A 16,335-nucleotide genomic window follows, 5' to 3' on the forward strand; every position below is an offset into this window, starting at 1 on the left:
GGACACCAGGCCTCCAACACAGGGCACTCAGGACCCCCCCCCCAGGACACCAGGGCCCCCCCACAGGACACCCAGGACCTCCCCAGGACACCAGCACCCCCCCAAAGTGTATGTATGCCCCCTCCCCTGCAGGCACCTGACCCATCCCCCACCTCGAGGGGCCTGGCCAGGGACACTGGTGACCATACCCCTCCCATGCTCAGAAAGGGAAAGCAGACAGGCTCCCCTGTTACCTTGCTGACCTTCCTGATGCCGCCCCTCAATGCCAAGGACTGTTCCTAAGTGCTAATGAATACGTATCCTACTAAACTCTGGCCTTTCAAAGCTTGGCTCTTTTTAGTGCAAACCACTCATTTCTTGTCGACAATTTCCTCAGCATGGGTTTAGTTAAACACGTTCACTGTGACCATCTCACTAAGACCTCTTTCCCCTTAATTACAACAGGTCACAGGACCGTAAGGAAAGGTGGAAAAGGTTTGAAAACCAGCTAGAAACACTGTTTGTGTAGTAGTGTCTTTTTTTTTTTTTTAATGTGGTGACAAAGAGCCCTGGGGTCTGACAGCCAAGGTACAAAGCCTGTCATCACGCCTCGTTAGCTGTGCAGCCTCCACAGGGACCGTGCTCAGCACCTCAAACTCTCCATCTGTAAAACGGGGTGATGACAGCAGCTGAGGCAGGTGCACAGAAGTGCTTAGCAAGGTCCCCAGGATGAAGGGGAAGGGGAAGGGCCATTACGGTTTACCACACAGGGAAATAAGCACCTGCCACCATGGAGTCAACTCACTGGGTTCTTAGGGCCGTGTTTTAAGCTCAAACAAGTTCTTACACAGATCACTTTCCCAGCCAAACCTATTGTCAAGCCCAAGAGCATCAGCCGATTGTCCAGCCTTCAAATCTGCTTCGGTGAAGTTCCGAACAGAGATTTTTTTCTTGCTTCTTGGTGTTGAGAGAGTGCCAGAAATTTGGAGGGAGATTACCACTTGCAAATACTCTAGAGGAATTGGGAAAAGATGGCTTGCTTCCCACCATGCTCATGAACCCAGGTAATGCTCAGAGCTTCAGCATTATTTTGAAAGCTGAAACCAAACAGTGATGCTTAAATCAATTCTAAAATATTACTTGTGTTTTACCCTTAAGCAAAGTTCAGCTTCCCCCCCCCACCTTTGTCTCTAGAACTTACTTTAGAAATTTCAACAAACCTAATATTTTTTAACAGAGTACCTTCTAAACATAAGCACTTTCATAAGCAATGGTGTGTCATAAAAGCGGTTTTATGCAGAGGAAATATCTGAAAAACTATAATTATTATTTAAATATTTTGTGGCCAAAGGTTGGGCTAAAAATAATAAACATTAAAAACAAACGCATGGAAATAACATGACATTATGTTTTTGTCCAAAAGTCGCTCAGCAAGCTTCTGGCTGGACCACCATCAAGTGATGTGGCCTCTGGACCCGGACAGAGGAGAGGCGCTTTCCGGCACCGTCCCCTCTGGATCTTAATGACATGAGAAGAGACGAGACGGAGGCAATAGTTCCCTTGTGAAAAAGTCAGAGGAGGGAATTAAACCAGCATCACGGAACCAAGAAGTCAGTCGGGACGAGCAAGTAGGCAGAGATACAGGCAGAAACCATGTTCCTGCCATGGAAGAGTCAAGGTGAACACAGAGAAATCAGAGAGGAAATGAGATCAGACGACCATACACAGGCCGATGCGGGTAAGCGGCTCGGCTGGAGAGGAAGCGCCACACACCCTCACGGGAAAGCAGAAACACGCGGGGCCAAAATAACCCCCGAGATCGGAGGAGGAGGGGCCTCTGCCATGAAGGAATCACCGCAAACTCCAACAGAAAAGGACTGACTACACTCTACGCCATCCGTACACAGTACAAGACATGCATAGGTAAGATTTAAGTCTAAAATTTTAAAAAACCATCAACCGTGCAGATGTGATACGACACTAGACTCTGGCAGTTCTGTGGGAAACTGCGGCCCCAGGACACTGGAGGCAGAAAGGCTGTCGTCGGCCCTCTCCACCGCCAATAACTCAGGGAACACAGCCTTGTGCACCTTGGTGGTGAGCACATCAGCCGCATCACAAAATCTGGCCATGGAAAGGAAAGGGGAAAGGGCCAGGTGGAGGAGGACGGAATGTCCAGGGCAAGACGACGAGGGAATAGCGTCTGGTGAGCTCCCAGAAGTCGTACAACCCAGGAAGGTGAGATGAGCCAAGTGTTCCCTGGAGAACGAGAGCAGGAGACAGACGTTCTCATCCAGGAGGAAAAAGCCACAACCCCCACAGCCGGTGCTAAGAAGAACCCCTTCAGCCAACCAGGAATCAGAACAGATCTGGCCAGACAGAAAGGCCACGGTGAAAGGGGTGGTGGGGAGCACCGAGCCCATGCAGAACGGAGAAGAAGTCTCCGCGGGGCTGGTTCCATGGCACAGACATGTGCGTGTGCACAGGTGCACGTTCCAGGTCTTGGGACAAAGGAGAGAATATAAAAATACTACTCATTCTCTCAAAGCTTCCCAATATTGTTCAATTTTTTTTTCTTTTTTTTTATTCTTAGAAGGCCTTTTAAGGGATTAAATCTGTTGGGACGAAGAGATATTTGTGTCAAGAATGGCAACGACTTCAGCGTCACATCAACTTACTGCTTCTGTTAAGACTGAATAGTTACATTTCATATTTTTGTAAAATGGACCAAACAGAATACAATCTCATTTACTCAAAGTATTCCTAGAGTTTGCACTATTTGGACGTGGTGTTTAACGGTGGTTATTCCCCAGAGGCAGGAGTTCTCACGAACACCTTCTAATTTCCTGTAGTGGTTCAATGCCTTAGAGCATATATATATTACTTTGCTTTTTTTTAGTAAGATAAACTAAAAAGGAAAACCATCAAGTAAAAATATCCAGATTTTCCAGATATTTAAACAGTATTTTGAGATTTGTAAGATTTGCTTTGTAATTTTCATGAACTAATTTCTGTATTTGAGTTCATCTTCCATGAGAACCGATGGGGACCAATCCCTCAATCTGAAAAACCAAGTCGTACAGCATGACACCTCGAAGTGCACGTTCCTCAGAAACAGTTGAAACAGTAGCCAAAGTCACAAGACAGTTTCACAAAATGAGGATCATACGATCTGGACTCTTGATTTTGCTGGGGTGACTTTCACACAGTGAGCAGAACAGTCCATCGCAAGGGTTCTGCAGGCCACCTAACCACTTACTTCTGCTGAAGAACGTGGCAATCAATACCTCCGAACGTAAACTCCACCCAGGTCAAATGATACTCCCTCTGGATAGATTCCAGGCCCACGAAGGGTCCCAGAGAGAAATTCTGGAAAGGGTATAAAACGGTGCAATTCCCAGGGAGGCGACCCCTTTTTATGTCGAAGTTCCAGGATGCTTGTTTCGAGGGAAACTGGGCACAGTACTCTTTACATACACCCCTGGGAGGTGTGCTTGACCTGCCCTTGGGATTTTCTTCCTCTCCCTGGAAACTACACAGGCTGGAGGAGTGGGTATCAGTACGTGGCACTCCGGTACGAGTATGATCAGTTCATGCAGATCAATGTCAGGCAGGTTCTTTGCGGAACACCCCTGAACCCACACACCTTCTGCGAAGACCCACCTCCACGTAATGGCTGGTAACAAAATTCATCTTTCCAGTGTTCTGAGGAGGGGCAGGCTCGGTCACAGAAGGCACTTTGCTAACGTGGTGAACTGTACGTCCCGACACTCCGGTCCCCACGGAGGGTGCCTTCAGCACCCAAACCAGTCTCCACGCTGCTGCCCAAGGCCCCCCACTGAGGACACAGGACCCCAAAGCCTCAGCCAGATCTCACTCCTCTGTTCCCATCATGACCCCAGACCACCCAGGAAGAGCTCTGTGTTCTCAGATCCCCCTAAGCAGCTGGGCACTCTGGGGGAGACCCCAGCTAGCGCCGGGCTAGAGGAGCGGGAGGCTGTGAGGCAGGGGCCAGGGAACCTCCACGAACGGACTGTTTCCTGGCATGAAGCCTGTGTGCACCTGCCAACAGGCAGAGGCGGGAGGAGACTGTGGGTGCTGGAAGGGGCCTCCTGGGTGTCAGGTCTTCAGCGTCCACACGGGGGTGACAGCTGGCTCTCTAGGGAGACAGACTCCTGTCTGCCATCTCTCCAAGCATGTCAGTGCTACTGACACCTCCCTGAGAAACAAGGACTTGAAGATTCTCCTCACTGCATCGTCACAGCTGAGCCTCATTTGCAACACATCACTCAGACTTTTCATCAGTGATTCGAGTTATTTCAGTATTTTCCTGAAAGCATCGACTTTGGCTCAGATCACGATCTCGCGGTTCTTTAGTTCGAGCCCCGCGACAGGCCCTGGGCCAACAGCTCAGAGCCTGGAGCCTGCTTCTGATGCTGTGTCCCCCTCTCTCTCCGCCCCTCCCTTGCTCACATTCTGTCTCTGTCTCTCAAGAATGAATAAACGTTAAAAAAAATTTTTAATAAAAATAAAAACCGAGTGTGCACAGAAACACCAACACTTCATAAATGAGTACAATCTCCTCCCCAATTCCACCCTGACTCCCACAAACTGTTCTCTTATATACTTAAATCTGGTTTTCTACATTAACCATATAAAAGTGTGTCTAAGGCAATAAAAATGCTTTATTTTTGGGGCGGCTGGGTGGCTCATTCGGTTAAGCATCTGACTTCGGCTCAGGTCATATCTCACAGTTCATGAGTTCAAGCCCCGCATCGGGCTCTGCGCTGACAGCTCAGAGTCCGGAGCCTGCTTCAGATTCTGTGTCTCCCTCTCTGTCTCTCTGCCCCTCCCCTGTTCATGCTCTGTCTCTCTCTCTCTCAAAAATAAATAAATGTTAAAAAAATTCTTTTTTAAGTGCTTTATTTTAACTGCGTGTAATACTCTTCATTTTTTCTATCATTTCCAGGCATGTTTATGGACTTTGAGATTATTACACAGAACAAAGCAGCACTGGACTTGTTCTCAGCACCTCGACAGAGGAGTTAACGGGTGTCTACTTCAGGTATAAATACAACATGAGCCATGTGAGACCAACCACCCCATCGTCTCATTTGCTTTAGACATTCTGTTTCCTAAGTCGCTACAGCAAAATGCACTCACATGTAGCATAAACTGGTCGTGCATACAGTGAAACGGGATGGCTTTTGAGGTCTGGTGTCACCTGTAACAAATATACATTTGGCCAGGCTTCAGCACTCCGTGATCTCCTCTGAGCTGTGACTATCCCGGGCTCCCCAGTCCTCCAACCATCCCTGAACGCCAATGGAGATACAGTGTCTGCCCCGTGTGTAAATGCAGCTTGTGAGGCAACCGTAGGGCTGTCCAAAATTCACACACATCCACTTGGACTCACAATGACACAGGCATCAGAACTAGACAAGTAACGTGGCATCCTGTCCTTCAGGAACTCAGAGTCTTTTAGGAAACTTCCCAAGGCACATGAAGGAGGTTTAGCTGGGGGAGATGGGGTGGGAGGAATGGAGGAGGGATGGGGCAGTGGATGGAGGGGGGGACGGAGTAGGGGGCAGAGGGGGGACAGAGGAGGGGATGGTGATGGAGGGGGGGATGGTGATGGAGGGGGGGACGAAGAGGGGGTGAGGGGGATGGAGGGGGATGGAGAGGAGGTGGGGGGACAGTGACGGAGGGGGGGACATAGCGGGGCAGGGGGGACAGAGGGAGGGACGGGGGGACAGTGACGGAGGGGGGAAGGAGGGGGGATGGAAGAGGAAATGGGGTGAGAGGGGGTGATGGGCAGATGGCGGGGGGGATGGAGGGGGTGATGGGGAGGAGGTGATGGAGGAGCAGGCAACAGGGGACGGGGGAGATGGAGAGGGGGACGGAGAGGGGGCAGGGGGGATGGGGGGACTGAGGGGGGATGGAAGCGGGATGGGGGGGCGGCAGGCATAGGTGGGAGGGGATGGGGGCAGAAGGGCGGCTGTGGAGAGGAGATGCATAACTGTTTGGGACGTAAAAGTTGCAGTGCTGGTGGGCTGCGGGGTCCGAGGACAGACAAGTGGGGACAGTGGGGTCCTTGGCACAGTTGGGAATGAGGCAGAAGACCAGGACTCATGCACTGCGCAGGCCCAGGTTCAGGCTGGGGCCGGGGGAGCAGGGCTGACACATGACCCCTGATGCCAGAGGGGGCACATCAAGCTGGAGGGTCAGAGCCCAGGCACGATGGTATCTGAAGGTCAAGAGGAGGCCAGGCAGGCAGCATCCAGGAGAGAAGGGGGCGCACGTGGCCCAGGGGACACCAGCTTCTGGAAGGACTTTGAGGCCACAAACTATACAGCGGTCAAGCCAGGTCAGGACAAGAGAAAGAGATGTACGAGGAATCTGTTGATGATCTCCTGTGTTGCCAAAGACGTTTTAAGTTGAGACCAAGAAATCACATTTCTAGTCCTTCACGCGGAATGAACAGCTAAGAAATGAAGTTAGGCAGTAAAATACTCTTAGGCTGAGTGTTAACCAAAGCTTTGGAGCAAAGAATGAACATTACACTTTGCCAAGAGACTTGGAGGGCCTCAGTCTGTGGACACTGATATTTCCGGGTTTCACGGTGACCCTGAAGCTAAAATCTATATTCTCATTAAACACACACATTCATAAAATCCCAGGACATGCTTGCAGGTGATCTGGTGCCTACTTTTTGGTCTGAACACTAAGGGCACCAAGCAGGTAAGAATACTTAGGGCAAGAGAACACACTCCATCTGAAGTACCAACACGCGACACCGTGAGGCCACAACGCACGGGTCGTGGCAGAGTCTGCGAGAGCCAAACGGGTCCAGGACCCTTGTGGAGGGGTTCTTCCTACAGCTGTGGGCTAGCTTCTGCATGAAGCCGCATCGAGGGCCAGAAGTCCTTCTGAGGAAGCTCGCTGCAGCCACAGACAACATCAACTTCTTACCATAACATACACTACGTGTGCTGTTACAACACCATACAGGTGCACTGGGGATTAGCAGATAAACATTAGGAGAACCCGTCTGTCATCTGTTCATCCACACTGGAAGGAAGCCAGCCTCAAAGCACAGCCGAGCTCCACGGACGTAGCAGCAGCGTTTGCAAGTGGAAATGAAGCTCATTGTCTACTGGGACTGATTCCCAGCCCCAGCAGGAAAGGTGAGGACAGCCTCACCGGGAAGACAGCGAAATTCCCAAGGTCCACAGTAAGACCAGGGCGCAGAACATCTGGGCAAACATGGAGTTTGCCCTGGTTGTCTGTTGGCAGGGTTTCCGGGGCAACCACAAAAGCCCACAGTTAGACAATAGATGCTGGGAAGTGGCGAGGGTGGGTGGGGGGAGGAGGAGGGAGTGCAGGGGTCCCCAGGGTCTTCAAGGTGTCTGTGGGGAGGGAGGGGAGCATAGGGGTCCCGCGGTTTTCAAGGTTCAAGGTGGCTGCGGCGGGGGGAGTGCAGGGGTCCCTCAGGTTTTCAGGCAGTGGGCTTTGCTTCTTGCCTGTGTGGTCACTGGAAATGTGACCTGCCTGGAACAACCGGGGAGGGAGGTGCAGATGTGGAAATGTCCCCCGGTAAGACCCCTGCAGGTTTGCAGAGCAGGACCTCCCTCGTCTTCCTGTCACTCAGAAAAGACACTAGACACAGGGATGCCTTCCTGTATCGTGACGCCCTCAGAGCCAAGTGCCAGGGGCATGTCCCACCCGGGTCACAGCCAACCCCCAGGAGCAGCTGCCCAGCAGGGACAGCAGCTGAGAAGATCTGGAACAACGGGAAATGTCCAAGGCGCGTGCGGTAAAAAGACCTGGAGGGCTGAGGCAGGACGAGAAATAGGGGTTTGATCCCGATTTCCCCACGTACTTGCTCGTGATTGTAAACTCCCTCCTAGGGTGTCGAGACATTAAGCCACACGGTGCGGGACAGGCCGCGGGGCCTGATGGATACAGGGCCCTTCTTCTTTCCTCCAAATCAGGTCACCTAACGGCTGTTCGCTGCTGTGGGGACACAGCCCCTTCATCTCCCGACATTTGGGGGAGTTTGGCTGTAAATTGTCCTTGGAGAAGGAAATCCTTGCCAATGCCGCCCAGGAGACCAGGCAGCTGTAGGAAAGCCACATGGGCTGTCAACACATGGACCGTGGATGAGGTCAGCTCCTGTTAGCGTCAACCCGAAGGAAATCCGCCTGGAAGGCGTGTGGTGGAAAGGGCCACGCAGACTCCTCCCGCCAGCCCTGCCCAACCCCACGTCCTGGGAGGACAGCACCAGGGCAGGGTTTGATCAAAGCGCTGAAACACTTGGGGACTCATGTCAGGGCACCCATGGACTAAGCTCCAGGACCCTGACCCACACGGCTCCTGCCCGTCATGAACACGCTTCCCTCAGTCCCACATCTGGGGATGGACAGGAACCATAAGGCAGAACAGAGCCATCTCAAACCATCTTCCCTTGACGGATTATAGATTTTCAGGGAATTTAACCAAATTCTGCCATTCAGGATGCTTGTTCTCAGATATGCTATAGGCTTTATTAGGGTTTCATTTTATGAAACATCATAAAAAATCCTATATAAATTTGATTGGTCTACTCTCCTTTGAAACATTTCTCTCTGCAAAATTTTCTCCGCATGAATCACCTTGATTCACTCCATACCTGGGGAACGGACAGGGAAACTGATGTTTCAGAGATGACCCGTGTGCTAACCACATGCATTACTTCGTTTAATCCTGACAACGCTGTTCTCCACCTATGTAAATTAAGGTTCTAAGGGATTAAATAAGCGGTCTACACAGCATTCCATCTGAGGCCCGAGCCTGACTCTGAAGCTCATGTACCTGCCCCACCCATAACCAACACTCGGCACTAAAACGTACTCAAGGGACAGTCAGGCCAGGCAGGCCTCCTGAGCCGGTTCCAGAATGCCCGTCTCCCGGATCAGAACGAGAGCCCAAACGGCGCCATATTATGCCAGTGTTGGCAAAGGCCCAGACCAGCCTCAGCGCCGCCATGGCTGTGGCGGAGATGCGTGAAACGTCACACAGAGTACGAACTCTGTAAATACTTGCTTTACTTCCCTCTTACTTGGAAGCATGTCTGAGACACTTGGCGGCTGTTCTGTTTCAGCTCAAAGTTTAGACGCATGCATGCAGTCAGCATCACGGTGCCGTGCAGTCCAGCAGCCTGCCCGGGGTCAGACGTGGCACATTCAGGCTGTTGCTGTTGTAACGGCCAATGAAGAACACGGACTCTTGTCTTCACGGCTTTCGTTTACTTCTCACGTCGGTCACTCACACCACACGCGGCGACCCAAACTAAATTAACAACAACGATGAAAACTGACCCAACAGTGGCAGCCTGTTTCCGAACACCGCCGTGCTCGAGTGAGTCTGCACGCCGGCTGGGTCCCGGGGTGCTGACACTCGAGTTGAGCGCTGTCCGCACTGGCTCTCTGGGTCAGGCCCTTCCTCTGGATGGTCCACGCGGGCAGTCCCAGGTCGGTGGCTTGGGCTTGGCTGTGGTCTGGAGCAGGGCGAGCCGAATCTGGGTGCAGATTAAGGGGGAGGGCGCTTCCCGACGGGGTGGGGGGCGCTTCTGGTCTCCAGCTGCCAGCTGGGGTGTTTCTGCTGTTGATGGTGGACACGGGGTCGGCACACACTGACACCTGACAGAGGCAGAGGACGTTGGCATCGGAAGGCACCAAGCCCCCGTCTACCCACCCGCCTCTATATGCGAGGACACGCAGGCCGGCGGTGCCCTGGGCCGGGACCGAGGCCGCCAAGTCTGAGCCCAGGGCTCTCTCCACTGTGATTGTCAAGGACATGCTTCCGACAAAACCCGGAAACGACTTCTACCCCCGGGTGGGAACTGACGCCCCGAAGCCACCTGTGGGACACGGGGTGAAACAGGCGCGCCCGGCACCGGACGGCCTGTTGCCGCCACTTCCTCCCATCCAGCACAGGCTTCTGTACGGAGGAGACGCCCTCGTACGGCTGCGCACCTACTGCACCCTCAGAGCCTCGTGAACAGAGGAGGAAGCTGAGGCTCAGAGACGTGCAGGCGGGTCCAGGCAGCGTGGTGAAGTGTCTGGTTCCACGCCCGGGTCTCCGCGTCAGCAAGCTCCAGGTCCATCGGCAGCTGGGTGTTGAGGGGATGTGCTGACCGTCTACCGTGTGCACCCAAACCGGCCAGACCCCAAGGTCCACCCTCTGCGCTCCGAGCCACAGTATCAGTGAGCCGCAGCTCTTGTTTTCCAAACAACTCACTGCCTTAAAGGAAAGGCGTAGACAGAAACAGGAGACTAGAGCCAATGTACCCGCCTGACAAGTCCGTCTTAAGACGGTTCTCGGTGTGAAGCCGGGGGAGGGTCAGAGCCGCCTGTAAGGGCCCCACAGTCACGAATGGACGTGAGTGAGTACTCGGCTCCCAGACCCAGGGTGCCGGCTCTGACGCTGAGTACAAGGCCACAGAGAAGAAGGATGAGGGTGCCCCGGGTGCCTGGCAGAGTCCCATGTGGTTGTAAGTGTTAGCAGGTCTTCTAGTACTCACAGGCGGGAGGTGCTGAGACTCAGAAATCCTCAAATTTTCAAACACGCCCGTGGCATTTATTTCTCAAGATAATTCTACATTCTAGCAAAGAATCCTCATTTTCTTAAACCTCCTGGCCTTCACTTCTGTCGAGAGCACCGCTGGTTTTCTTTATAGGGCTATATATTTTTTCCCCTACAAAGAGACAATCTGTATCACTTCATAAAAATCCTTTATAAACCCTCCGTGGAAAAAGCCCCTTGCAGTACAAGCACGAAGCAGTAATTCACATCCTCGGCTGACTGCTGAAAACTCCTCGTACCTGGGGTAAAAGAACTCAGGAGACAGTACAAACGATCAATGCTTCCTCCAGTCCGACTGAATATAAAAAACACCTACGTAAAAACAGCAGCAACTATCGAGTGCTTACTGCATACTGGGTGGAGCTCTGCATGCTGGTGTGCAGCACACCAGTAACTTGCACACGCCCCCCATTAGGCGCCACCACACCCGCTCCGCCAACTCTGCGGCTGAGGCAGAGGCAGTGCCCATGGGAGCCAGCCAGGAGGTTGGGGTCCACTCTCAAATGCTCTGCGCACTCTCCGTGCCGAGGGGAAGCGGTCAGACAGGACCAGGCAAGCTGAGAAGGGGGGGCAGCTAACTTCTAAGCAGCAGCAAGGGACACGCCCGGAAAAGAGAAAGAAGGCTTTCTGAAGAAGAAACACTGGCGTCTGATTGGGCTGAATGTGACAAGAAATAGATAAGAAATTTGGGATATCAAGACTTACTATATTTCTAGTCAATAATAAAATCCAACCTCCTCATGAAAGTCCACGGAATGGAAGAAAATATTCTCAAATCATCCGACTGACTGAGGAGGGATTAATATCCGTAATATACAAAGAACTCCTACAAGTCAACAAAAACAAAGCAATTCAAAAATTGTCAAAGGACTTGAAGAGACATGTCTCCACAGAAGACCTACGGATGGCCAGTGAATACACGGGAAGCGGCTCACCACCACCTGCCTAGAGAACACTAAGTCAAAGCCGCCGTGGGACCACCTCACATCCACTTGTTCAAAAGAACAAGCAACGAGTGATGTGGACAACTGGAAGCTGTGTGCACAGCTAGTGGGAACATAAAACGCTGCAGCCGCAGTGGACAATTTCGCCGTTCCTTAAAAAGTTACACACGGGATCAACCTATGATCTGGTAATGCCACCCTGGGTGTAGAGAGCCAAGGGGGTGAGAGCAGGGCCTCAGGCGCACTGGGGCCAAGAGGTGGAAACTCCCCAAACATCCACTAGAGAAATGAACAAGATGCAGGGCACACATACACAGAAACGTTATTCTGCTGGAGAAGCGAATGAGGTTTTCACTCGCGCCACAACGTGGATAAACCCTGAAAACGTCATGGCACGTGAGATGTGTGGACGCAGAAGGGCGAACACCATATGACTCACTCAGGTCAAGTAATGATAATGTGCCTGGAATGGGCAAACTCATACAGAAGAACACAGAGTGGGGTCCCCGGGGCTAGGGCGGCGGTGTAGGGTCTCTGGGACTATGAACAAGATGAAAATGATGTTCGCACAACTCTGTGAACGGACTTCGTGCCGCCGAGCTGTAGACTGAAGAATGGTGAAGAGGTACATTTATGCACACTTTCCACAATAAAACCCTGACACTTCCATGGATACACACTTTCCACAATAAAACCCTGACACTTCCACGGATGCACACTTTCCACAATAAAACCCTGACACTTCCACGGATGCACACTTTCCACAATAAAACCCTGACACTTCCACGGATACACACTTTTCACAATAAAACCCTGAAACTCTTCAACAGAGAATTCAGTGCCTCCCGGATCTTAAGCACCTGCCCGTGGGGCCTTCCGGCCATGAAGGTCCCTTCCTCCAGCTGACCCACACTCGCACCCGCCCTCTCTGCGACGCAGTTCCCTCCACCCGCTGACTCCAGACCTGCCTTCTCCACGGCGTCTCCTGGCGGTCTCCTCCCTGAGCCTGGCCGAGGGGTGCCCAAGGGACCCTCAGAGCTCTGTGCTTCAGACTCTACCCACCGCCAGCAGCTTCAGGGCCAAAGCTCTGCCAGAGCCCCGTGTGTCAAGTTCACCCAGGGGCAGGCACACGGTGCCTGTGCCATAACCCCAGAAGGCATGACTCACAGGGAGACAGTGAAAGTGTTAGCATCACAGTCCCCAGACTGTGCTCCAGGGCACCCTGGGGGACAAGGCCACCAAATCCCCTAAACTTACAAGGAAAAGAGACCAGTCCTCAATATCTGTTGGGCCACCTAAACCATCACCTTAAGAGAGTTCAGTTTCTTCATTAAATTGTACTATGTTCCTTCCAATGGGTCATATCATTGTGAGGCTGGGTCTCTGGTCGGCCCTTCATTCAAGGCCCAAGGAAAAACTCAGTATGGGAACAGGAAATAGCAAGTCGGGGAAGCCGTGAGAGCCCACGGGGATACGTGTTCCATTAGTAAGTGCACACGGCTGTTTGACAATGAGATGTATCTTTCTTTCAGTTTACGTGCATTCTCATTGAGGTACAACTGACGTATAACATTAGTTTCATGTGTACAACCTAACAGTTAGATAGCTGTATATATTGCAAACGGTCTCCACAATAATTGTAGTTAACTCCTGTCACCACATGTAGTCACTAATTCTTTTTTCTTGTGAAGAAAACGTTAAAGATTGAGTCTCTTAGCCACCTGCAAATATACGACACGGTGTCACGAACAACAGTCACCGTGCTCTATCTTCCACCCTCAGGACTTACTTATAACCGGAAGTTTGTATGTGCAGTTTTTAAATAACTACTACTATGTTAGCACTGAACTACTCAGCAAATTGTTCAAACCTAACAACCTGATAAAATGAACAGGTAGGCACTTCTTCTGGCCAGGGGCACTTCGAAAACCCTACTGAGACACTAAGGTGGATTTCTGGCTTAAAGGAAATTTCGAGGAGGGTTGGCCTTACCAACCAGGCGGACGGCTTACTGTTCCTGATCACAGAGATGGACCGAAAAATCAATATACAGACTTGAACCGATGCTGTCCGTCAATCAAGGTGGGTAAGGCCAAAGCCCCTTCCTTTTTCTGCGAAACAATCTTCTGACTCAATGTTGGAGTCATTATGCTGGTTTTCACTGTGCATTTGTCAAGGGCATTCGACGGAGCAGATGCGTGGAAGTGCACAGTAAAGACACACTGAGGCAGAGCCCGCTGCACACGTGGAGCCCACGCGGAGCCCACACGCAGTCCCCTCCGCGTGCCAACGGTCACGGACTGTGGGAGTCCAACCAGAATACCTGCATCAACAGAGCATCTGAAAGAACAAAACATACCAAGGAAGTGGTACACAGATGTCAGGCGACGACCGTGAGGTAAACGTCAGAATATACTCCTCACGCAAACCAGCATTTCTTAACCCTACGGTCTGATGGCAGGTGACCCTAACGCACTCATACGCATTCTCTCAAGATCCCGAATACGCTATGCAGACTTTATATAAATAAGTGTAAATTATTACCACAAGCGTATATAGGTATAAAATAATTTTATTCTGAAACAAATAGACAAAAACACTAAGAGTTTTCTGAAAATAAAAGCATTTGATTTTTGATCATCTTTACGGGTTCTTTTTTTGAAGTTTGAGAGGTGGGGCCTCAGGCCTGGCCTGTGCCAGGTGCTCCGGTCGCCCGACACCTTCACCTTCAGGAGGAACGGGCTCACCTCGGGGCCAATGCCAGTTCCGCCTCAGACGCCATAAAGCAAGTCAAGTGAATTTTTGGTTTCCTGGTGCACATAAACACGTTTACACTACCCTGTCTCACGTGTGCAATACCATCACATCTGCCATAATGCACATACTCGAATTCAAAATACTTCATTGCTAAAAAATGCTAACCATCACCTGAGCTTTTCAGCGAGCTATAACCCCAAACACAGATCACCATAACACATGTAACAGTAATAAAAAATCTGAAGTATGGGGAGAACTGCCAAATGTGGCACAGAGACACGAAGCGAGCTCACGCCATTGGGAAAACAGAACCTCCATGGGTAAAAGCACAATACCCGCCAAGCACGATCAAGCAAGGGCACCTGTCCTCAAGTCCCTGCACCTGGCCTGAAGACACCTGGTCTTCAGATCAAGTGTCAGCACATCCTGGTCCTTCCCGATGCCGACGGGGCAAACACAGGCGACGTGACAAGGGAAGACCGCCATCACCAGGCACAAGCATAAGCCGCCACTGTAAAAACCAGGAGCACTTCCTGCTCAAATGTCAAAGCACAACACCTCCCCTCCCCGGCCGCAAGTCAGGTGCATGCTACCAAGAAAAGCGTGACGCAATCACCTGGTGACAGCATGTTTTTGGGAAAGAACGCACACACAGATCCCCTACGCCTGCTTCCGTGAGGCTCAAATACCATTTCTTTCCTCGTGGGGGATATTCGGTGGGGTTCTTGCTGGTCTTAGCTGTTCTCCCAACTATTTGGAGATCAGTATGTTTAATGCTCTCATCTCCATTTGCTTAATGCTCTTATTATTTTGTCATTATAATCCCATTAGAGGAGACTCTCGTTGCCATTAGGATCCTTTGTGGAGTTGTCCTGACTGCTTTTTGAAGGATTTTAACAATACCGGGCCCATCCAGATGCTGGAATGGCGATCACCACACCCAGATTTAAATTTCTTCTGCCTCAAGAAGTCACATCTGCTGACTCCCCCTCAGACGCCAGGGAGTGCAGGAACTGGTCCCTCACTCATCACGCTGCCCTGGGGAACACCACTGATTCTACGTGAACCACAGGCTCGCTGGCGGGGGGCGCCGGCTGCAAAGTTATTTTTGTAATAAGACGTCTTGTACACTTTTTGTTATTAACGTTTCAGAGCTGCGTTATTTTCATTTTGGAACGTTTAAAGAAACCTCGTTCGATAAAACACACAGAAGTTAAGCTGCCTTGCACAAAGCCTTTTTAACGTTAGGAAAAGCAAATACAGCTTTGAAATGCCCTGCCAGACAAAGATCCGTGTTGAATTACGACCAAGCCAAGATGAGAACCCGGATGTTCCCTCTCTTCCGGACCACCCTCCCCATGGCCTTGAGACCCAATAAACAGTCTACAAAGATGAGAAAATGTTCTCTATATCCTGTAAAGAATAAAGACAGTTTTACAGATTTTGCCAGATATGAATGAAAATAGGTACCCCCTTCCCCGACAACTCAAAATAACCCAGCAAAGGCAGGAGCTCAAAAGTAAACATGTAAAACCAACGGGCAATAACCTGGAACAGCAGCTTGAAGTGCGACCCGTTGGGGAGAGAGGTTTTGCTCCATCAGAACGTGTCACATCGTGGTGCCAGACACCCGCAGTGTTGACCGTGTCACCCTGACATGAGCCGGTTGCAAGACCACCCCCCCCCCACCCACCCGCACGCAGACTCGGCGTCCTGCAGCCAAGAAGCAGGTGTGGACATAGGCTGTCACCAGAAACACTAAAGGTAGGAGGTATTCTTGGGGCGCCTGGGTGGCGCAGTCGGTTAAGCGTCCGACTTCAGCCAGGTCACGATCTCGCGGTCCGTGAGTTCGAGCCCCGCGTCAGGCTCTGGGCTGATGGCTCGGAGCCTGGAGCCTGCTTCCGATTCTGTGTCTCCCTCTCTCTCTGCCCCTCCCCCGTTCATGCTCTGTCTCTCTCTGTCCCAAAAATAAATTAAAAAAACGTTGAAAAAAAAAATTTAAAAAAAAAAAAAAAAAAAAAAAAAGGAA

The sequence above is a fragment of the Panthera uncia genome, chromosome B1, assembly GCF_023721935.1.
Source record: "Panthera uncia isolate 11264 chromosome B1, Puncia_PCG_1.0, whole genome shotgun sequence".
In the NCBI taxonomy this organism is placed as follows: domain Eukaryota; kingdom Metazoa; phylum Chordata; class Mammalia; order Carnivora; family Felidae; genus Panthera; species Panthera uncia.